The sequence below is a fragment of the Myxocyprinus asiaticus genome, chromosome 5, assembly GCF_019703515.2.
Source record: "Myxocyprinus asiaticus isolate MX2 ecotype Aquarium Trade chromosome 5, UBuf_Myxa_2, whole genome shotgun sequence".
Classification (NCBI taxonomy): domain Eukaryota; kingdom Metazoa; phylum Chordata; class Actinopteri; order Cypriniformes; family Catostomidae; genus Myxocyprinus; species Myxocyprinus asiaticus.
In genome coordinates, this window is record NC_059348.1 from 39,530,618 (window position 1) to 39,555,471 (window position 24,854).

Consider the following 24,854-nt stretch of genomic DNA (forward strand, 5'->3'; position numbering starts at 1 on the left):
TAACTCAGTAGGTCCTTAAAATGCAAGTGGATGGTGATCAGACTTATGAAACTCCAAAAATCATAGACAGTCAGCATAAACGTCATTGAGTGTAAACTTCATCAACGTCAAACGACTCCAGCATTTAAATTAATGTCTTCTAAAGCAATTTGATCACTTTTGGTGCGGAAAAGATAAATATTTAAGTACTTTTTAACTATAATCCAATGCTTCCGGTAAGCTTCACAAGAAGGTGGAGATCACGCGGTCTCTCGTGTGACATATTCACGTTGCCATGTTACAGACGTAATCTCATGTTCTTCTCTCGGTTGAGACATCCAGGATAAGTACACAAACTCACGATCATGAGTAAAGAAATAGATACAAATACAGATCTAAACCAAAACCAATGAAGATTCTGTACAGCGGTTTGCCTACTCAGTTTTAAACAGCACTGCTCTTCCGGGTGTGTCGCACATGCATCAGTTCTCACGTGTCTTCTCGATTACGTCACATGTGCATACTGCTGCTAACCAGTGATGATTTAGAGTTAAAAAGTACTCAAATATGGATCTTTCTCAAACTAAAAGCAATTGTGTCGCTTTAGAATTTTACAGCTGAAGTCGTACGGATGATGTTTATGCAAACTGTCTGTTCTTTTTTTGAGCTTCAAAAGTCGTATCACCATCCTCTTGCATTTTTAGGACCTACTAAGCTAAAATATTTTTCTATTTTTCTTCAAATGTTATCTGCAGAAGAAAGAAAGTCAAACATACCTGGGATATCATGAGGGTGAATAAATGAAGAGAGAATTTTCATTTTTGTGTGAACTAACCCTTTAACTACTCGATGATGATTTAAAGTAATACATATGCAGTAGATAATGTGTAATTTGTCATGTTTACCTTTTGCAATCTTGGCACTACTGCGCTAACATGCTATGTGCAGCCATAATATACACCGATTTAGCTGCGGCCCATGCATTTTAAGTCTAGGCCTGCAGTGCGATTCATACCATTAAGAAAACACAGTTTCACAATGAATAAGACACCGTATGCCTATCATACATTACGTGGCAGTCAAATAATAATACCAACTGACATAAAAATACGTCCACACACGAAAGCCGGAACCAAGGATGTCTAATACCAAGAAAAAGCTCTCTAATAATATTTACAATTAAAATTTTGCTTGCAATAAATTTTGTTTCGTCAGAGTACACGGTTACTTTTCAAAACTTGATCCGACACTGAATGCTCAAGCAGCCTAATTTACACTTAGAAAAATACTGATGTTGCTATAACAATGCAAAAAGCACTTACCAATTTGATTAAAGTGAAAATCAGTCCTCCCTTCCTGTTTAATTAATCAATCGCACGATCATGCAGAACATCTTAGGTTTTTAATTCCATAAGGATCTCTTTCTCAACGGCGATACCAGCAGTGATGACAGCCGACTCGTCAACAAGATCTCGCGCTCTTCGCTTTCAAATTACGTAATCACTTAAAGCGTGATTGCGTCACTCAGCTAGAAGGTCTGGACTGGGACATATCCTAAAGACCACACCCACAAGAACAAATAAATCAATCCGACTGAATCTGACAATCAGACTTTAGATGCCTATTCACTTACACTGTTGAGGGATTCTGTGGAAATTCTGAAGGCCTGATGGGGTGGAGCTCAGACTCACGTGCTGCTTCGGGCGTGTGATTTGTGAAACAGTTGTCACACTTATAATAATTCTGATTGGATAATTTTTTTTGTTTTTTGCTATTTGTTTGTAGATTGATTAGGAGTGGAAAGGGATTGAAAATACATAGGCAAAAAGGTCAATGAGAATGAAAGGATGAAAAAATATTTATTTATTGGCATGTAACACCAGCAAAGAAGGCTTTGCACCGATTATACTGTTATTGTACTTTATGATGACACTGCTAATACTGCAAAGATGGATGTATAAAAGAGTGTTAATGGGTAGGATACAAACAAAAGAATGTTGAAGGGCATATCTTACTTTGGGCAGATGTGTGAATGGCTTTTGACGAACGAAATTTGCACCAGCTCGCTAATAACTCTGCACACTGGTGTGTTCGTGTTGACTGATCTGAACTGACTGAACTGCAATTTGCTGTCGGCCTCAGAGTAGGTGGAACTCTAGGTCACACCTACCGATGTCGTGGACCAATGGCAGTAAGAAGGTGTTTAGCAGCTGGTAGTCCATTTGTGGCAGTCACAAATTACATGTTGCATAATGGCACTAAGGCTACAATTGCACGGTGCCTCAAACTCTAACCATATGATCTATGAATGCACCAAGTGTCTCTTTATATTGAGATACTGTGTCTATGAGAAGTTCAGTACTGATGGTCATCTGTTAAGTTTCCAGCCAAAGGAACAAAACTAGCTATAGTCTATGTGAGAGCCCTTTATAATGATTCACATCATGTGCAATCACATTATATGCATTTGTAACCTGGGTCACTCATTAATCTCTATGAAGTTGAGCATTAGTATATCTGAAACCCTGTCTTACCAAAGCCATCATTAGAGTACAATGAGGCTAAAGGCACTTCTTAAGGAAAATTTTGTTTTTTTCTGGTTGTAAAGTGTCTCAAGATTAGAAAAAATAAATAGATTTTTATTGAATATTGATGGAGCAACTTAATTTGAGCAAAAATAAATAATAGCCGAAGGTTCTTTTGACTAAAATTCATTCAAAAACTTGGGGTAAAAGGCCTCCACACCTAGGGCTAAAGGCCCCTGGGTTTATAGTGATATAGTGTAAAACAAAAGTGACAGTAGTTACAGGGCAAAATTTGTCAGCTTATACAAATACTTTTAAGATGGCAAGATGCTTTTTTGAGTAACAAAATAAGATAATGCCTATTTCAAAATAACTACTTTCATAAAGGGTGCAACATTTACTGTTAATTTCAATCACATTTGATGTTTCATAACATCGCCATAAACAAATGAATCTCCAGTTTGATTGGATCAGTCAAAGTGAGCCAATTCTGAACATTCTTCTGTCACGCATGAGCATGGAGAGGGATGAAGTTTGAACACAAATGCAAAGTTTAATGAAGAATCACAGACAAAAAAAATAAAAATACCTTTGCCCAAAGTCACCCTTTGCCTAGAATTTGCAGACATGTACTCTTGACATTTTCTCAACCAACTTCTTGAGGTATCACCCTGGGATGATTTTTAAACAGTATTGAAGGAGTTCCCATCTATGTTGGGCACTTATTGGCTGCTTTTCTTTATTATTTGGTCTGAGTCATCAATTTCAAAAACTTTTTTTTTTTTTTTTTATTAAATTTTAGTTTTAGTTTTAATTAATATGGTGGCACAATTTGTTTTGTCTACAAAACTAATTTCAAACATTTAAGCATATGCCTTCAGATCAAAATATTTTAAGATCATGAGAAACATTTCAGTCAGGTGTTTCAAAATTTTTGACCGGTAGTGTGTGTGTGTGTGTGTGTGTGTGTGTGTGTGTGTGTGTATATATATATATATATATATACACACACACAGTGTTGGGGAGTAATACAAGTAAACAAAATATAAGTAACTCTATTCCACTACAGTTACTATTTAAATCATTGGTATTGAGAATACAGTTACATTCAAAAAGTATTTTGATTACTGAAGAGATTATTTTGCATTTTATTGTCATTTGTTTCATTTAATATTTAGTCCTTTCAGATGGAAAACATTTATACATAAAAATGATGCGATCCAAAGTGCATTTGAACAGTGGTGAAACACTTTCTTATGATGTGTTACATTCATACGAGCAGACAGAGAAGTAAGTTTGAAGTAAGTTTGGAGCAGAAGAAATAGAAATAAACCTTGTGTAAATTGTCAGCTTTATGCTAAGCTAAAATGTTATTTCTAGCCATTTTACATGCACATTACCAGGCACGATCATATTTTTTTTTTATCAAGAAAATTTACGTTGGATCATAATTTCTTTTTTCTAGAAAGACCTTTGATATAAGGGCAAAAATCGTATTCTTGATCATTTTTTTTTTTATTATTGTTTTCCTGTAAAAATCCTTAAAACAAGATCAATTCAATTTATCTTGTTTTAGAAACAACACTGCATAAGATATTTAGGTTTTTCAGAGAATGTATTTTTAACATGTGCATTTTGTCTTACTGTACTGGCAGAGTTTTTATAGTCAAAACAAGTGAAAAAATCTACCAGTGCTGAAGAAGTAATCCAAAGTATTTAGAATACGTTACTGACCTTGAGTAATCTAACGGAATATGTTACAAATTACATTTTACAGCATGTATTCTGTAATGGAATACATTTCCCGAATACTGATGGGAAACAGGTGAATGTAATGATGACGGTGCCTGCTGGGAAATGTAATGTGTGAAAAACTACAACGTAAAAGTCATGAAAGAGTAAAACTAAGAGTCCGGGAACATGAAGGGATGGTGACATGAAGGGATCGTAACACGAAGGGATGTGAAATCTTCATATCATATCTGTTCCCCCCACTTAAGAAAAACTGTTTGTTTTATGGGGGCCTTTAGCTCCTGCAACAAGGGGGCTACTCCAAATACTATACTTTTACTTATTGGACAGTTATTGAAAAACTTTTGATTGAATCACCTTGAACATTACAGATGTATTTTTTTCCCTCAAAATAAATGACAATTTCAAGGATTCTCATTAGCTACATAAATTAGCAATATTTTAAAAGTTATTTAAATATGAAATCAAATTACCTCAAATCATACCTCATGGATCAGGAACATTTAGAAGTGCAAAGTGACAAAGGGTTTCTGGTGTTAGGGAAAGTACTGTGGTAGTTTTTGTTGTTATTTATTGTTTTGGCAGGAAATTTAGCCATTTCTTTTACTAAGTATTCAGCTATTTTTCATAACCTGCTGCGCCTCGACAAGATCACATACAATTTCCATATTTGGCAGTATTTTCAGGTTGAGAAGACAAACTCCTGGACGTACTGGCAAAAGCTTTGCATTAGTTCAACATATTTGGACCAGATAGCTCCTGTAACGAGAAGTTATGTTCTACTTAATAACGTGCGATCTACATGATGGTTTGGATTACTAGTGTTACTCCATCGTAAAATAAAGTACGATGTTCTTTAAGATGATATTGAAAGTGTAAGACATTGGGAAACGCAGCCCATTTCTTTCAAACGAAATTCTGTTTATTGCCTGCCTTTCGCAGGTGGTAACAGCATAACGTTAATTGCACCAGGCCTAATTTACATATAAAGGAGGTATGTTTGCACTGAAAAGAATGACTTTAAGTCTTTTAATTTAAATACTCATATCAGCGCTTATTCAGCACATTTAGCATCTGGTTAAATTGGATTGCGGGTGCTTAGTGAATATGACAGGTTTTTGTGCTGAAACTCTGCAGAAATCACCCCCACCTGTTGTAAAAGTGAGAGACAGCTCATGATGGCTGCTTGTATAATGGAGAATAAGAGGGGAATCAGGAACACACAAAGCTTTTATGTTGCATTTGTTTCCTTTGCATCTCAAGGTTGCACCATTATGCTACACAAACACAAGCTTCTCACGGTTCATTTCAGTGAGGGCTTCTTCGACATCTACATCTTGGAGCAATTCCATGTCAACAAAGAGCACATCATCTGTTATTGTAATGAGTCTTGACTCTAACTCAGCTCTGAATCATTAGTGAATGGATCAACCGCACTCATCAATGTGTTCGAGCCCCAGTGGGAATGTGAGCGTGATGAGGGCCCATCCAGTGCACTGTGATTGATCATTATTTTAATCAATGCAGGCAGACAGTCATGGGGACGACGTCAACCCACTGCATCATTCATTACAGAAGAGAAACACATTAAATGAAATACAGGTAGGAGGCATTATTGTGAATTAGCACTGTGACAAGTTTCTTGTCTACCCCAGAGGAAGCAGGAAATGGGCAATGTTTCAACTCAAACAAGGTAACTTATTCTTTTCACACAAATGTTTAACTCAAAAGAGCAGAGTCTGGGCATGAGTGTGCTGGCTCGCTCTCTCTCTCTCCCTTCCTGCCACTTTGGCTCCCCACTTATTGCTCTTCCAGGATTACTGCAAAGAGAAACAGCTGTTTGTCATAATCACCCAGGGGTGAAGCCTGACCACTTTCTCTCTCCCCCAGACGCACGCTCCACCACGCCTTCGCTACCACAAGTATCCTTGTGAATTCTCGGTCAAACAGCTAAGGGCTTACTGTACCCTCCTGTAAGCACCGGACTTGATGCTGCAGTCCTCCAACTTTAACTGCATTCATAGCCAGTGAGTGACCACAGACAATAGGCGTCCACTCTCTGCCTGCTCTGTGCCGAGGGCTGTATGGTTAATATCTCATTTGGCCTGCAGCCTTTGCTCACAGAACCATTTTGAAGGATTCCTTGATAGAAATTCATGCTGGAAAAATAAAACATAGCGCTTGATAAATATTTTTTTTTTATATCTAATGCAGAATGTCACATAGAAGGACAGATTGTGATCCTGCAATGTCCTCTTTGGAAGGCCCCTCTTGTAGCAATTGTGAGATTTAAAGTTACAAATACAAGAATGAACATTCTACATATATAATTAATTGTAAAAGAGACAGAAATGTACCATGACTATACACAATCAAAGCTGCACTGTAAAGATTGTTTGTCAGGTAACATTTTTTTCTAAGTAAAATTTTTTATTTAATCTAACTAAATCAACATGACAAATTAGGTTACAACAACAAGTAATTTTTTATGCTTTAGATCAAGCAGAAATAGATTCTTGAGGTACTGTAACAATTGCAGGTTACAACTTTTTTTTAGTATGCAACAGGCCTTGTGTGCAACAGGAAGTGTTCAGAAGGCATTATTAGTGTTAAAGGAATATTCAGGGTTCAATACAAGTTAAAGCAATAGTTCACCTAAAAATGTAAATTCTCTCATTATTTACTTACCCTTATGCCATCCCAGATGTGTGTGACTTATTTTCATTTGCTGAACTCAAATTAAGATTTTTAGAAGAATTTCTCAGCTTTTAGGTCCATACAATGCAAGTGAATGGGTGCCAACATTTTGAAGTTCCAAAAATCACATAAGTCTGCATAAAAGTAATCCATATGACTCCAGTAGATAAAACCATATCTTCAGAAGTGATATGATAGGTGTGGGTGAGAAATAGATAAATATTTAATTCCTTTGTTTTTACTATAAACTCTCCTCCCTGCTCAGTAGAGGTCTGCAACCCAACCCGGGCCTGACGGGTCTCGGTCCAGGTTCGGGTCAGTTTTTCAAGTAGGACTTCGGGTTGGGTTCAGGTTTGTAATTAATGAAAAATTAAACAAGCCTACTGAACTTATTTCATACATGCACTCTCACTCACAGACACGCGCAAAAGGACGAGTTAAGAGCCGTTCACACCAAACGTGTTTTTGCACGCATCTGTTCTGTTTTTCCATTGTTTTCCTATGTAATCACATGCTGGACGAATGTCTTTGACTGCTGCACCATGTCTTGCTGTTTCTTCAGTGTCTAGCGCAGGACAGGCACTGTTTCAACACCATGTCAAGTTAAAAAGAACGTGAAATTTTCAAAAACGCATGTCGAGACACCTGTGCTCCGTTTCATTCTTTGCACTGCATCTAGATTGTTTTTAGCGCAGGTGTTACAAAGGTTCAACTTCCTGAACAAGTTTAAGCTGTAAATAGGGGACTGTTGCATTGTTTCATATTATTCCAGACTGTTCTGCACCAAGCAAAGTTTCAGCACATAAACACTAAGTCAATGCTTTTTTTCCATCCTGCGCTAGTGTACTGAGGGGCTGCCGTGCATTGTTAAAACTTCAATACTGTTACGAATGTTGCCTATATGCTTACATAAATTATAGCCTATTGCAACAAAACTTGCTAGGAGAAGAAATCATAAAGATAGTGAGCGGGTTCTGGTTTATAATCTGACGGTATCGTTCGGGCAGGGTTTTGGTCTCGGGTACAGGTCGGGTTTGGGTTTCATTTTAAAGCCCATGAAGACCTCTACTGCTCAGTCATTCTTCCTGTGTTTTTGGTGATTCACATTATGCATATTGCCCCCTACTGGGCAGGAAGAATAATCTCAGGCAAAAAAAAGGACTTAAATATTTATCTGTTTCTCACAGTTACATTTCCTCCCCATCTAGGGGTGATAAAGGATAAAATTATTTAAATGAATCATGTGGAGGTCTTCACTCCTGTCCCAGCCAATAACAACCACAACAGGTTACAATAGTTACAAGTTTATTTTCTTCTATAAACACAGAAGGAAGCATTAAGACTTCAAGAGGGGACCAGGCCAAAATAATAAACAAAAGGAGTCTAGCTGATGGGGGCACAAACTACTTACCCTTAAAAGAAATGGAAAATTAACAAATCTAGTCTCACTCCCTATCTAGCCATAAACAGGAGAAAACAAGGTTTACAACAAAAATGGTGACCACCTCTCTACTGCTTCCATAGATGTTAAGGGATGGAAATAAGCACATATCCAACTCAGGATTTTATACTCACAAGATTGTATAAAAAAAATAAAAAAAGCAACAGTTTATCATAGTGCAACTTCAAGTTACAACAGCACTAAAAACCAAAGTTGCACATGCTGAGGAAGGAGTCTCTTTGAGCTGACTTTCCACCTCAGCTTTATCCACATGTTCCCCATGTTGTCCACCAATCAGAGCAGCTTAGCACGTGACCTTAATCATTGGTAGCTGATGTCAATTAATCTGTTTGGGAAAATGACAGAGAGAGAACACAAGGAAAAACAAGGAAGACAACAGAAAACATACAAACACTGTATAATCAATATACAATCAACCACTACATCCACAGATGTAACATGGAAAGAAATAAAGAAATTAATACATCCTGGGATGTAACACTCACCCACACCTATCATTTCACTTCTGAAGATATGGATTAAAACACTGGAATCGTATGGATTCATTTTATGAAATGCGCTTTTTGGAGTGTCAAAATTTTGTCACCTATTCACTTGGGGGTGGGGGGGGGGGTTTCTGCTGTTATAATGGCTGAGCATTTCTGCTCTGTCATTGACCTGTGTTTCTACAGCATGAATCGAAGCACTCAGATTCCCCATTTGCCAGGCTTCTCTGTCTTTTATGATGCCTGCAAGCACAAACAACACAGCTTGAGTAATCAAGTCAAAGCCTATGAGATGAACTCTTCAAAAACATACTCCCACTTCTGTGTAGGAAAAAAGGTCACATTCGATCGTGTTTCCGAATGTGTGGAGCCAAGTAGAAGAGGATGAGCTGGAAGTCAGAAAACATTAAAAGCCGGCTCTCTTTCTTGGTTCTCTGTGGTTGAAGTGGCATAAAGCAATATACACCCCACATCCAGAGGTATTTTTTACAGATTAGTGCTGAGATGGCCTCTATTCACCTGTGTTTTTCAGTGCATCTAGACTGGTGACAGGATTTCAGGATAGTCTGCCAGCAGATAGCACAGATGCAATCTAAAAAATCAAGTGGACACTTTAGAGAGATTGTATCTGTAGAAAGCTATTGCTTTTCTCTTATCTGCTATTTGAACTGTCTGGATTGCTCTCAGGTTCACAGGTGTTTACAGAAAACTCATTTTGCTGATTTGATAAGATGAACCGCATTGACAAAACTCATCCTTTTGTCCCAGTGACAGATAGCATAGACTTGCTGCTCTCATATACACCCAGAACTGACTAGAACACAAAATTATATTTAAAGGATATATGGTCAGACTTTTAGGTGTTCTTATAAGCTCCTTTAAGCGCATGTCTTTATTTGCTATATATATAATCATATACAGTATATACACTATATGGCCAAAAGTTTGTGGACACCCCCTTCTAATTAACGTATTTGGTTACTCCATTAAATCCAGTAAAGAAAAATCTTAATGTTTCTTTATATAATGGCTTGGGCTTTGTGTGCTTCCAAATTTGTGGCAACTGTTTGGGGATAGCCCTTTTCTGTTCCCTGTGAACAAAGTGAGGTCCATAAAGAAATGGTTTACTGTGTCTGGCGTGGAAGAAATTGACTGGCCTGCACAAAGCACAGACCTGAACCCCACTGATCACATTTGGGGTGAACTGGAACAGCAACTGTAAGTCAGACCCCATCGACCAACATCAGTTCCTGACCTCATTGATAGCCTTGTGTCTGAATGAGAGCAAATCCCTGCAGCCATGTTACTATACAGTATAGTGGAAAGCCTTCCCAAAAGAGTGGAAGCTGTTATTACAGCAAAGGGGAAAATTGATACCTAAGGTTTTGAAATTAAATGTTCATCAAGCACATATGGTGTCCACAAACTTTTGGCCATATAGTGTATATGTATATAGTGTGTGTGTGTGTGTGTGTGTATGTATGTATGTATATATAGAGAGAGAGAGAGAGTAACATACATATACTGCAGGGGTGGCCATGGGCTAGTTGTCACAAGTGCTATATTTCAGTAACAAAGACATCTGAAGTCATAAGTCAATAGTGCAAATGTGAGTAGCAGACATTTTGTATATTGGTTTCAAACATCTAGTTCAAAACACTCTTAAATTAGATGAACTTTTGTGAATTCTGTCCTCCAAACTAAAATTCCAATACTATCATATTTGCATTATAGCTCTTGAGAAAATAAGTTAACCCAATCAAACCACACTTCCATAAATTAAGGCAAGGATTAATCATATTATGAAGACATATCTCTGCTGAAATGTTTAAATATGTTCTTAAGACAAAGGTATTCTTTGGGGCATGTTGTCACATTTTTATCTGGGCAGGTTATTACATATGTTTTAAATGTCACTCATTTAGTAATAAAACATTTTAATACCAATATTTGCTGGTCAAAACAATGTTTAGATATTTTTGTATGTTACCTTTTCCATTTTTATTGTTTCATGAATGGTTTTGTGCTTCATTATTGTTTTACTTTTTAGACTTTGTCTATAATATATAATTAAAGCGAGGCAGTGGCGACTGCAGCTGTACGGCCGTACCATGAGCATGAGCGCACCGACTGACCTGAGAAATATTTACTCTCAGAATATTTCACCAATCATGAAATGTGTCCCGTATTTCTGTTGGCTGTTTAAAAGAACTAACAATGTTTTTGCGTCTGCTTGCAATGTTTTTCAATCGTTTTCCTTGTAAACATTCACTAGATAGATGTCTTTTGACAACTGTGTCACGTTTCACTGTGTTTTCTGCATCTCTCATGTGAGCTCTGCATTTTTAGACGCTGTGTCAAGTTAAAAAGTAGGCTTCTTCAACTGATAAAAATGCGTCTCGAGACAACTGCGTTCTGCTCTATTCGTTGTAGTGAGTTTTGCTTTTTTAGCTCGAAAACACGTCAGTCTGAATGGATACTGGAAGAAACGCTTTAGCCAATAGTTACATGAACGCTACTCAAACTCGAGAAAATAAAAAAATGCTTATCTCAAAGTCACCAGAATTGAAGGCTTTGGTGTTGTTGTTGTTGTTGTTTTGTTTTTTAGATTTAGATTTAGATTTAGATTTAGAGGTCTGCAACCCAGGTCGGGTTCGGGTCAGTTTTTCAAGTAGGACTTCGGTTCGGATTTGTATGAATGAAAAAATAAACAGGTCTACCAAACATGTTTCGCGCTCCAGGCCCGGTTTTATGGCGGTAGCACCCTCAAACGAACCATAGGGTGCTTTCACGCTGGCAGTTTAGTTCAAAACACAGCACGGTTCGCATGAATTGGTAATGTGAAAGCGGACCGGGGAGCGCATCGCGGTACCGAACCCGAGACTACAAATAGGAGGTGGTCTGAGTTCGGTTGCAATGGAACTGTTGTGCGATTCGCGTGAATGTGAAAGCAACTCGGACTCGGGTGCGCACTTGTTCAGGAAGTGAAGTAACCTGCGCATGCGTTTTAGCTGATGACGACGTCTATCTATCTATCTATACACCGTATAAATACTATATATAAATGCTATAGGTTATAAATATAGGGTATAATAGGAGATGACAGTGGCGATAACTTCACCTTGGACACGAGCGTGAGTAAGCGTGCAGTGTAAACAAAGATGCAAATGAATTCCTCGCAGTCAGATGTCTCCTCAAAATACGCCGTTTGCGAGCAGCAGCAAGCCATCTTCCCCTGGACATCTGATGAGTTACACCAAGAAGCGCACATATACGCAATTGTCGTTCACTCAGCTGTGCATAATGGCACCAAAATAACAAAAAAAAAACAACAAGTATGATGAGTCGCGTTGTGTTCTCCGTGCGTGTTTGTGATGACGTAAGATGAACGCAAATGGACCGGGATTCGATAGAATCAAGTGAGTGTGAAACCAGACCAAAGCTGCTGGGGGCACCGGGAACAATCGCACTTGGAATCGGACCGCAGCAAATGTGCACAGTGTGAAAGCACCATCAGTTGCAGACCAGGGCAAACTACTGCCCACGGGTCGATTTATCATGAACCTTTTTATTAGATCTTTAATTTATCTGGCATTGGGACCTATTGCTAATCTACAAACTTTTAATGTGCTCAGGGTTGCCAGAAAATAGATGCAATACCCTAATCAGAGATTTATACTTGCACAAATTGGAAATAGTTCGCCTTATGTCATACCTATTTTATGCAATCTGGCAACCATGCATGCGAGTGCGCGATTTCTCTCTCCTCTTGAAAAAAGAAAGAAAAAAAAAAGAAAAATAAAGGAAAAGAAGCTTAGCGCTCAATAGTGCAATATAATGCTCAAAGAAAAGTGTGATGCATCCAGTCCGTGTCCATTCATGAGGGTCCATGTGCTGTGTATTGCCTAGTCAGCGAGCAAACCTTTTCAGTGATGAACTTTAGTAAAATCCCAATAGATCTTCACATCATTCGCACTCGGAGGGGACACGCGAGCAAAACCAAGCGAGAGAGGAATATGTTTGTTCTTTGTGTTATTTGTAAAATCCTGAAGTCCCTCACAACTGTATGTGAACATTACTGTGGCAGTAATCATTTATCAGTGTCATACAGCCTGTTTTATTCAGTTGTGTGCTGAATGGGATGCCAAACAAACCACTGACGAGACTCATTGACGAGACTCATGACGATGATCATGACCCATGAGTTGATAATGTTTTGAGAATAAAACAACTTTATCCACTTTGCGGCAAACATTAAAATAAGCTTTGAGAATCTATAATTTCAGAATATTTTATTTTACTATTAAACCAAACTGATGTAGAGTGTTAAATTGAACACTAAATTACGTGGTTATTAAAGTATGGTAAAATAAACTATAATTTTATTTAGTCTTTATTCAACACATAAAAGTAGCAGCAAAACTTCAAGCAATCATAGAATGGTCCCATCAGTCTGTATACAATTCAGAAAATTGTGCATTATTCACTGAGTGCATGAGTGCACTACTACTTCTGGGCTTAAAAGATACAGCTATGTAGATATTTTTATCTTCTCTCTTCCATGTTCTACTTAATGGCTGATGTGGCCCCATACCAAAATAATTGCACATCCCAGATCAGTTGAATATAAGAATTATATAATTAATAATTGTATTTATTTATCACACATTACCACATATACAGTGAAATTCTTTTTTTTTTCACATATCCCAGCTAAGCTGGGGTCAGAGTGCAGGGTCAGCCATGATACGGTGCCCCTGGAGCGGATAGGGTCAAGGACCTTGCTCAAGGGCCCAATAGTGGCATCTTGAACCCCTGACCTTCTGATCAATAACCCAGAGCCTTAACCACTGAACCACCACTGCCCCTGTAAGACTAATACTGTAAATCGGCAAGCAGATTTCCTTGAATCCCAGCAAACACAAAAATCCCTGCATTTTGTGAACACTGCATCAATGTATGTCCTAATCTACAGGCGCAGCATTCTGCTGTCATTTTCAGCGACAGATCATGTAGAAAAAACAAAGAAATAAATGTTTTGTACATAAAAATAAATAAATAAAAGAATAATTTAATTTACGTTGTTTTAGTAGCATTTATACATGATTTAATCTATTAAAGCACCCCCACTATTTTCAGAAGCGCCCTCAGTGATTTTGATCAGGAACCGGGCCTGTCAAGCTCTCACTCCTAGACACGCGTGAACGGACGAGTTAGGGGCCGTTCACACGGAATGTGTTTTTGCGTGCGTCTGTTCTGATTTCCCATTGTTTAAATATGCTGGGCGAATGTCTTTGACATTTGCACCGCGTCTCGCTTTTTCTTCAGCGTCTCAGACAGGACCGGCACATTTTAAACACCATGTCAAGTTAAAAAGAACACACCTGAGCTCTGTTTCATTCTTTGCGCTGCGTCTAGATTGTTTTTAGCGCAGTTGTCACAAAGATTCAACATTCTAAACAAGTTCAGGCTGCATAGAGGGGACTGTTGCAGTGTTTCCAGATTGTCAGACTGTCATTTTATTCCAGATTGTGCTGCACCAAGTGAAGTCCCCTCTTCTGCTCTAGTGTGTACTAAGGGGCTGTTGTGCCTTGTTAAAACTGTGTAGGCTATGTTTACTGATTCAGAATTGTTACAAATGTTGCCTCTATGCTTATATAAAATACAGCCTATTGCAACAGTACTTGCTAGGAGAAGAAATTAGATAGTAAGCGATTTTGCGGTTGGGTTCGGGCTTAAAATCTGATGGTAGCCTATCGTTCGGGCCGGGTAGGATTGGGCCACACGGTCTCGGGTAAGGGTTGGGTTTCATTTTAAGGCCCGTGCAGACCTCTATGGCAGATTTCTGTGCGTACCCTCAGATTAAATCTTGCTGGCGCCCATGAAGCAAGGTGTTGATTTCGTTTTGCTGGTGGTGGTGCTGGAGTGATGATTGGACATTCACCCCCTCCCCACACCCCTATATATATATATATATATATATATATATATATATATATATATATATATATATATATACACATATATATATATATACACACACACACACACACACTCACACACTTTTCTCCCATCATTTGGAATACTTTTATACCATAAAGATAGTATACATTAAATACACATAATATAATAAATGTATTTCATTATAATGGCATAAAAAATACATTATATGTTCTGTGGTTCTGTGGCAGAGTGGAAATGGAGTGAGTTGTATGTATGTCTTTGCCGGCTACTTTGCTTTTCTGTATAATGGGTTTATTACTTGTGCTGGTGGATAAACTGAAGGCTTTGGGTTGCCAAGCAACCCTGGTCATGTGACAAATAAACGGTGCTTGCTTCTGTAAAGGATCAGATTATTCTCCCTCAGTGTATTGCTTAAGGGGAAAAATAACTAAGCTACAGGGCAAAAGTTAGAAAGATAAAGCATTTCCAAAAGTGTCCTAACTTAATGTAAATTGACACAATGTAAAATGGAGTTCTGGTGGCAATTTAATATCCTTGCATTACAGTCAATGACCAAATTTAGGATGCAGTAATTAATAACTGAACTGTCATAATTGGGCTCACACTACTGAAGACTTTATCACCTTACCAAGCCAAATGAATTGGCTCAATTATCTGAATGGGGAACTAGGACTATAAAGAAGACAGTTTGAGACATTAACCGAACAAGCATGTGACTGTTTCTGAATAATTCAATAGGAATTTCTCTTGAATTATCAATAATTGCAGACAACTAATATGCCTTTGAGAGGCTGTTACAAAGCACCGGTTGAAGCCTAGTGCTTCTAATTCTCAATGTCTGTGTCTCATGCTGTAATATTTTGGACAGTTCACCAAAAAACACAGAGTGCTGAATCATTTTCTGTTGAATATTAATCATAATTCTAGTCCTGATCCAGCCTCTGAGCTGTGAAATTGTATTTCTACAGTACTTTACCAAACAACAATAATGGATAGGAGAAAAAAAGAGAGGAGAAAGACTAAATTGTACAGTATGGTCCAAATCAACGGATAATAATTACAGCACTGCACAGACATTGTGTCTGTAAAGGCTGTACTCAACTGAAGTAATTTTCAATTAATCTAGATGAAAGCCATTGTGTGAAGCAATTTACGAAATTCTTTGAACTTCACAATACTTAATAGCACACTGTGACACTCGCCGTGTTGAAACTTTTGAACAGAATTGCAATTGTTAAGCCAATGCTATGTCCAATGCAATGATATTCATACATTCTTTCCCACACATACATATATACTGATCTTTGAGTGTTGAAATTAAATACAAAAAATAGATGCTAAATGAAAAACCGAAGGGAAATTCTACTGGATTCTAGGGTGTCAAATTTTTAGTGCAAGAAATGATGCAATCACTGTGGTGGTGGCCACGATGATAAAATATGTTTAAACAATATACCAAACAGACATATCAAGTACAGTCTTGATAAATCTTTCTCTGCATTGCAGCAGTCCCTGGCTCCAGTATCTTCCATTTTGCTCTGGTGGCTTCTTTGTTGTTCCATATCAGAACACTTCACATCAGTATGAGATACCAAAGAAATGTTCCATGCACTACGAAAATCAAGAGATCATGGCAAATTCACCACTTATAATTTTTGAATGCAAATGATCTTTGTGGCAGACTTGCAGCAAATTGTCCATTGTTGCCAAAGGTTTGCTGTTGGTTCACTACCGGTGAAGAGCAGCAAACTTCTGGCAAACATTTGCAGCAAATCACAAGCTCATTTGCATTTGAAAATAATTCTTGAGGCCGAGTATTACATTTAAAGATCAAACCTTCTCAAAAGATCTGTGAATGTGATGCAAACTCAATGGTGGCCAACATCCAACAAATGAAATGCTTATTCTATTAACCAATGTGTGGAAATTTGTGGTTTGCTGGTTTGTGTTTAGCTTCAGTTGTAATCCTGTAGAGAGGTGAAACGTCCACTGAAAAACATCTTTAACTGGAGTGTCAGATGCTTTGGAAAGAAGAGTGATGCAGAGGAATAACCCAGAGTGCTCAGACCAAACCCAGTAAGAAAATAAAGACTGGCCTGTGGCAGAAACATATTGTTGCTGGCTGTCTAACAATGGACCACAGGGGTCTGTGGAGCAATGAGGTTCTAGGGGGTGAGAACCCCATTGTGATCCCCCCCCCCCCAGGTATCAAGGTACACTGGCCGGGGCCCCCCCTGTGAAAAAATGCTGGCACCGCCCCTGCTGTGGAGAGAACACATCTAAGCTTGAGCTGAGGTATATCTGCTGGGTTAGCTTGGCAAACAACCGTAGCTGATTTTCCAGTGAATGAAGGCAAACTTTGAAGGCGTTTGTCAGGTGTTTTTGTATCCGTCTGTGCTGTTTTTCAATAGTTTTTCTATGTAAACATGAGACAGATGGACATCTCTGACCGATGTGTCTCATCTCTCTGTTCACTTCAGCATCTAGCGCAGGAGTGGCACAATTTTTTGATGCCGGGTCGAGTTAAAAAAAAAGCTAGACACTATACGCAATGAGTAGAACAGAACGCTAGTCTTGAGATGCTTTTTTGAAAGTTAAAGTTCTTTTTAATGCTGTGTTCACTTTTCATCCAAATTAGTGTAATTACGAGATGGCAACTCAGATACTCTACTCAGAGCCTTTTACGTCCCCGGACCTTGCAAGTTTTTAGTTTCCATGGCAATAATTACAGTATAATGGCAAAACGGTTTTGTTTTTTAAAATTTTTATCACTACATTCACTAATTAATTCACCTCTTGCAAAATGTTTAAGAACAAAGAAAGCGCTCCAGGTAACAATGGAATAATAAAACGGTATATCAAACAAAAATATCTATTAACTGTTGAGGCCGCTGCCACTGAAGTCAGAGCTTTAATAAAATTCAATGTTTACAATTTTATTTACGAGTTCTACGATGACATGAAAGCTTTTTACAGGTCAGAATTACAGTAATTCCGACATGAAGTGAACACACCATAACTTGACACAGCATCTAAAAAACCCTATGCTCCTGCATGAAACCCTAAAAAACATTGAATAAAGGTGTAGCGTTCAAAGATGTCCATCTAGCTCATGTTTACATAGAAAAAGAATAAAACAACAGCATATACAGATGCAAAAACGCATTTGTGTGAATGGCCCCTTAAAGGGATAGTTCACCCCAAAATTTTAATTCTCTTATCATTTACTCACCCTCATGCCATCCCAGATGTGTATGACTTCCTTTCTTCTGCTGAATACAAACAGAGATTTTTAGAAGAATATGCAGAATCTCTGTAGGTCCATACAATGCAAGTAAATGGTGACCAGAACTCAGAAGGTTCAAAATGGACATAAAGGCAATATAAAAGTAATCTGTAAGACTCTAGTTGTTAAATCCATGTCTTCTGAAGCAATATGATATGTGTGGGTGAGAAACAGAACAATATTTAAGTCCTTTTTGTATTGTAAATCTACACTTTCACTTCCACATTCAACTTTCGGTGGCTAAGCGCACACATCTGCTTTCAGTTAAAACACAGGGAATTCATTATTATAGTTTTAAAGTTCCACCAAATGTATCTCATTTAATTTTCCTTCTTACTTTGTGATCAATAATTCTGCTACTGTTTTATTTATTGCTAAACAAACATATTAAACAAATTAGCATAAGCATTTTTGTTTTTACTTCTGCTGCATTGTCTGCAAAATTGCCCTTCTATATTTTCTCTAATGCTGGTTTCCAGAGTTTTTGGCCACATTTTCAGAATTTCTGTGGTCGTATGGTAATCTATGTTGACACTGCATTGATTTAAAGCTTACAGTATTTGCAGAAGATTTCCACAGAATTCTTCGCACTGTAAAACATCCATAATTCAGTGAACTCTTCCCTCTTAGTCTCATGGGATACAAAATCTGGCTAGTGGCCTTGCGGAGAAAGAGATATTGAGAAAACTGTTTGCTTTGTGGCAACTGATGGTAGCTGATAGTGCGCAATGGAGAGTTCAGGTATGACTGCTGAAATGTGCTTTGGAAATGTGCTTCATTAACATCAAAGGTCAATTCCCTTAAAACAACACCCTGTTGTATGTTGTTTTCATGGAAATGCAAATTTGCCCTCTCACTATCTCTATGAAGCCATGAAATCTGTTAACCAGGTAGGCTTGTGATGCTTTGAAACATGACTGAAGTACAACTATAATCTCTTTTTGTGTGAAACAGATTATGTATCTAGCACATGAACAAATACCACTGAATGATTCATCTCATCAATTCATCTATGATGTGGTTTTACACTAGGACTGTTTGCTCATGTTTGCTCATCTTATAAACTGGATTTCCATAGTGCTGTCCCGCTCTAAATCAGAACCCACATCAATAACGGCTGCAAAACATCCAAATTCTATCCCTCAAACATATTGAAGTTCATATTAATTTAGAATTTACATAAAGGTTACGTAAAGTGATGAATAATGAATGGTGCATAACACCACACTGTCATTAAAAACTTCATATTTTATTAAGCACGGGGAGAGAAGCTCTGCAGATACAATTCATGTACCTCTCTAATTATCCTTGCAAATGACTTCGGGGACTAGGCCTAAATAAGAGACTGCAGAAGACAGCACCGCTGCATATCATACAGCTGCCACTGTCATTTTCCCTTTCATGTGCTTTATCCAAGGTCAGTCCTGCTCAAACAAACACACATACACTCACAGATTCACTTGCGCTCACATGTTTAATAGTTTCATAACAGGACAATATTAGCAGTAAAATTACTGTTCATTTTGCAGCTCCTTTTATAATTGACCTTAATGGAATTTTAATCATATGCAAAACTACCTTTGAAAAAACATTCCCATATTATTAATCTGGTCCCAGTAAATTCCTAGATCTTCCTAGATCAGAGAATTCACAGTTATTTTCCTCAAATACTCATGAGCAACTAAATGAATGCATTGCTGGCTTCATTTACTCACCCTCATGCCATCCCAGATGTGTATGACCTTTTTTCTTCAGCAGAACACAAAGATTTTTAGACGAATATCTCAGGTCTGTAGGTCTATACTATGCAAGTGAATGGTGATCAGACCTTTGTAGCTCTAAAAATCACATAAAGGAAACATAAAAGTAATATATGAGACTCCAGTGGTTAAATACATATCTTCAGAAGCAATATAATAGGTGTGGGTGAGAAACAGATAAAAATGTAAGTCCTTTTTTACTCTAAATTTCCACTTCACCATGTAGTGCCTGTTTAGTTTCACTTTCACATCTGAAAGTTAAAGTGGAGATTTAGAGTAAAAAATGACTTAAATATTGTTCTGTTTCTCACCCAAAGCTATTCAATTGCTTCTGAAGATATAGATTTAAACACTGGAGTCATATGGATTACTTCTATGTTTCCTTTATGTGATTTTTGGCACTGCAAAGGTCTGATCACCATTCACTTGCATTGTATCAACCTACAGAGCTGAGATATTTTTCTAAAAATCTTTGTTTGTGTTCTGCCGAAGAAAGAAAGTAATACACATCTGGGATGGCATGAGGGTGAGTAAATGATAAGAGACTTTTCATTTTCCGGTGAGCTATCCCTTTAAGAACTGCTCCCTGTTACTTTCTCTCAAAGCTAAACACTTTCAAAATAATTTGAATATCATGTAAAGCACACTGCTATGATCACACATGTGATGTGTGCACCCTACTGAAAGTAAATCAATTTGGCCATCATACCCCTCTTCACGCTCGTCACTGATTATGCGAACTCGATTGCTTTCTGGTTTCAATGTGGGATCCGAACCCAGGTAAACCCAAGGGAAGGTAAACACACTTGAGCCGATGCAAAAATGTCTGATGGGAGATGATGCTTGTCAGTGAGTCGGCATAATGTGTCTGTTCCTAGTGTACTGGAACTCTGTATCAACATGCCGACTTTTTTGTGTGATCATGTTGCCACGTTTCTAAAAGTCTAGACAAAGTGGAAGCCCGCCATGTTACTGTATTACAGTGGTCTGTGTTGCTGAAGATGGGCTATAGAACATGTGGGTTGCGCAAAAGACGAGCCATCATTGAAATGTGACATCTGTGCATCCATTCCATGTCAAGGATAAACTAGCGCAAATTCCCAGGTAGACAAACGCTTCCTCCTTGGCTCAATTTCAATGACAGCAATGATATCTGAGAGGATAATGGTGAATACAGGGAAGACTGGGAAATAGACTGGAATAACTGATACTGTGAGGGTGTTATTCCAGCAGTCAGAATTAAGAGACGGTTGGCAGCAAGCTTTAGAGTGGAGAAGAATCTCTGAAGACACTGGACTCTGAAAAACTAACCGTTGGAATTAAGACTAGCGATGATGTGAACAATCGCCTACCCTGCTCGATGAAAGGAAAAAAAGACTCATAATGAAAGCCACTAAACTCTGACTGCATAGAAGTACCCATTCATTACAACTGAGGAAATCATTAAGGTTTTATTTGAGTATTAAGGGAGTATTTTGGTATTTATTTTTTTTGCCCCTGAACCAAATTTCCTTTCACTATGGTACTAATGAGTGGAGATTCTGCTCACTCTCATAATGAAGTCTAAGTCATAATGCAAGCTCATCCGTTGACACCATCAAACCATCATCAGCATTCTGCAGGCATCATCCAAAGAATTCATACGTACTAATGCAGTACTTTACCATTCCTTCTCACTCCACTGTACTCTTGGATTGCATGGTGTTTTGAATTTAAACTAGACTTGCAAAATAAATTACAGGGCCAGATCCACTGCCATTATACTGGATACTTTTAATTAATGTTTTAATCCATAATTCCAGTATAGTACTGTCATTCGAATATATAGTCGTTGGCTATAATTCACTTATTATAGAATTTGATGTTTTGCATAATGTTTAGTAGTATGGGTCAGAATTTGGTACGTGTGGCATTCTGACAGAAAGTCTTGCAATTAGTAGAACAATAGCCTTCTAGATTCTAAACCAAAAATTCAAATCAGATTTCACCTGGGGCTTGTCTGAGTTGTTTGAAGAGCAGTGTTTTCCAGTAAAGCATGATTAATACATAACCTCAATTTTATATCAGGCTTGGATTTTATATTTGACAATGTGCATTTAAACAAGCCCAGCATGGAGATAGTTTTTAAGTGTCCACATGTGCGTGTATGTTATCTGTAATCAGAACACTGTTCCCATCTACTGCTGATAAATAGCTAAACATGTGTCTATCACTATTTAAAGGTATAGTTCACAAAAATTAATATTCTCTCATCATTTACTTGTCTCAAACTCATTTGACTTTCTTTTTCCTACAGAACACAAAGGAAGATTTTTGAAGGATATTATTATGTGTAATTATGTATGGAACTATGTATGGAATTACAAGCCTGCTTTGACTGCACTGATTGGAGTGTTTTTGAGGCTGCAGCCACAGACCTGGTCGAGCTCACAGATACTGTGACATCATATATCAGTTTCTGTGAGGATATGTACATCCCTACTAGGACATTTTTATCATTCAATAACAATAAATCATGGTTTACAGGAAAACTCAGACAGCTTCATCATGCCAAAGAGGATGCTTACAGAAGTGGGGATAAAATATTGTGCAACCAGGCCAGGAACACACTGACTAAGGAAATCAGAGTGGCTAAAAGAAGCTACTCAGAAAAGCTTAAAAAATAGTTTTCAGCCAACGATCCTGCACCTGTGTGGAAAGGCCTGAAAAGCATCACTAAGTATAAGACACCTCCCCCTCACTCTGTAGAGAGTCAACTAATAGCTAATGAACTGAATGTGTTTTACTGCAGGTTTGAAAAGCCCAGTCTCACACCCCTTCCACGCTCTGATCTTCACTTCACACCCACACCTCCTGGAACCTGCTACTCAGTCTGCACTTATGATCTGTGAGGAAGATGTGTGCCCGGTCTTTCGGAAACAAAAGACTAGGAAAGCTTCAGGCCCAGACGGTGTTTCGCCTGCCTGTCTGAAAATCTGTGCTGACCAACTGGCCCCCATCTTCACACAGATCTTCAATAGATCACTGGAGCAGTGTGAAGTTCCCTGCTGCTCCACCATCATTCCGGTCCCCAAAAAAAAACAAAATCACAGGACTTAATGACTATAGACCTGTCGCTCTCATGCTATTCTGTTATTTGTCCTATTATTTGTATGTCTGTTTATACTCTTTCTTGTTTTATATTTTGTGTCTCACTGTAATATTCTGTGTGCACTTGTTTCTCCTATCACAAAAAAAATAATAAAAAAAAATAAAACTATTGTACGTGAGAACACGTGTTTGCCCATACAATGCAAGTCAATGGGGTCCAAAACTTTCAAGCTCCAAAAAGGACATAACAGGGTTCCCACTCTTTTCAATTTTCCAGGACATTTTATGTGCCCAAAAAGTGTAATATATATATAGACAATATATATTACATTTACATTTATGCATTTTGGCAGATGCTTTTATCCAAAGTGACTTACAGTGCATTTAATACAGGGACAATCCACCTGAAGCAACCTGGAGTAAAGTGCCTTGCTCAAGGACACAATGGTGGTGGCTGTGGGTATTGATTACCAGTTCTGTGCTCAGTTGGTTCTTTGGTCCGACCATCATCGTTGTCTAGAGTTTACAGCTCAAATATTTTTGTGGTTAACATAACAGCAATGTTGGAATGAAAAAAGTCATATTTTGAACTATGTCAATACTTAATCTATTTCATTTGAAAAAAGCAGAGATGATAGCAGATAAGCAGAGAAAGTATGTCACAGGGATTTGTTCATTACAGTTAACCGTTTATGTTGTTTCACAATGCGCAGCCGCAGTGACAAAATGACACAATTTTGTGCACTTGTGTCATGATTGTTATAATTTTTTTGTACATGTATGAAAAACCTCTGTTAGCAACACAGTCAAACCGTTCTATTATATTAAAATTATTTCCAGGACAAATACTTATTTTCCAGGATATTTTGGTATTTTTCAAATTTTCCATGACTGGAAAAATGCATTGCAAATTTCCAGGTTTTCCAGGATGTGTGGGAACCCTGCATAAAGGCAACATAAAGATAATCTCTGCACATACACATGTTCTGCTCATGTGTCAAGCATGAGGAAGCGTAATAAATCTTCTCTAATGACTGTGCCAAGGAGAATGCAGATGTCAAGATTTATGGTGAAAAAGTTAAATTTTGGTCTATTTCATACCTCAAAACTAATCGTATCGCTTCAGAAGACATGGAATTAACCACTCGATTTGTATGGATTTCCTTTATGCTGCTTGCTTTTATGTCCTTTTTGGAGCTTGAATGCTTTGGACCTCATTGACTTGCATTGTAAAGAAAAACACATAATAATATTCTTCAAAAATCTTCCTTTGTGTTCTGCAGAAGAAAGAAAGTCATACGAGATTGAGACAACATAAGAATGAGTAAATGATGAGAGAATTATTATTTTTGAGTAAACTATTCCTTTAATAATCTGTTGTACTACTACTTCCTCTAACATCATGATTAGTTTTAAAGGAGGTTCCAAAATGTAGTTCTCAATCAGTGATTGCTTTTTCAGGAGGAATTACAAAGAGAGCAAAATGTAAAAAAGAGAGCAAAATTGTTCAAACAATGATAAAAAAAAAAAGGCAGCCCTGAGCCATGTTGTCAGTATAAGGCATGTAAACATACATACGCTTCTTAATATTTCATTAACATAGCTAGAGGTTACATTTCTACAGCTGGTTGTGAAATGTGTACACATTAAGCGGAAATAGATCTTGAATCTCTAAAAGTTGACAGTGCCGTGCTCTCCTGTACCTGCAGTTAAATTAAGAGCCCTGACTAATGATCTGTCCTTTATCTCAGCCATCCAAAGTATGTCTTCTCTCAGCTCTTCCTCTGCACGTCCTCTCGTTTCCATTTCGTTTGCTCTCTGCATCTGTCGGCTGAAGCAAATGTTCATTTGGAT

At 37.8% G+C, this 24,854-nt stretch overlaps 1 protein-coding gene across 4 annotated transcripts in view; it reads right to left on the reverse strand.

Moving 5' to 3' along the window:
- Window positions 1-8,313: 8,313 nt before the first annotated feature.
- The window catches only part of LOC127441561 (SLIT and NTRK-like protein 3), a 28,530-nt gene continuing 11,989 nt past the window's right edge, over window positions 8,314-24,854 (reverse strand). The window contains exons 3-4 of one of the 4 annotated variants that reach the window (XR_007897331.1): window positions 8,901-9,143; window positions 8,314-8,740 (exon numbers count right to left, since the gene is read on the reverse strand). The gene's annotated coding sequence lies outside the window, so the exon portion shown is untranslated. Of the gene's footprint in view, window positions 8,741-8,783; window positions 9,144-24,431; window positions 24,832-24,854 lie in introns of those variants that run through there. The other 3 variants (XM_051699132.1, XM_051699129.1, XM_051699130.1) reach the window with 3 other exon arrangements.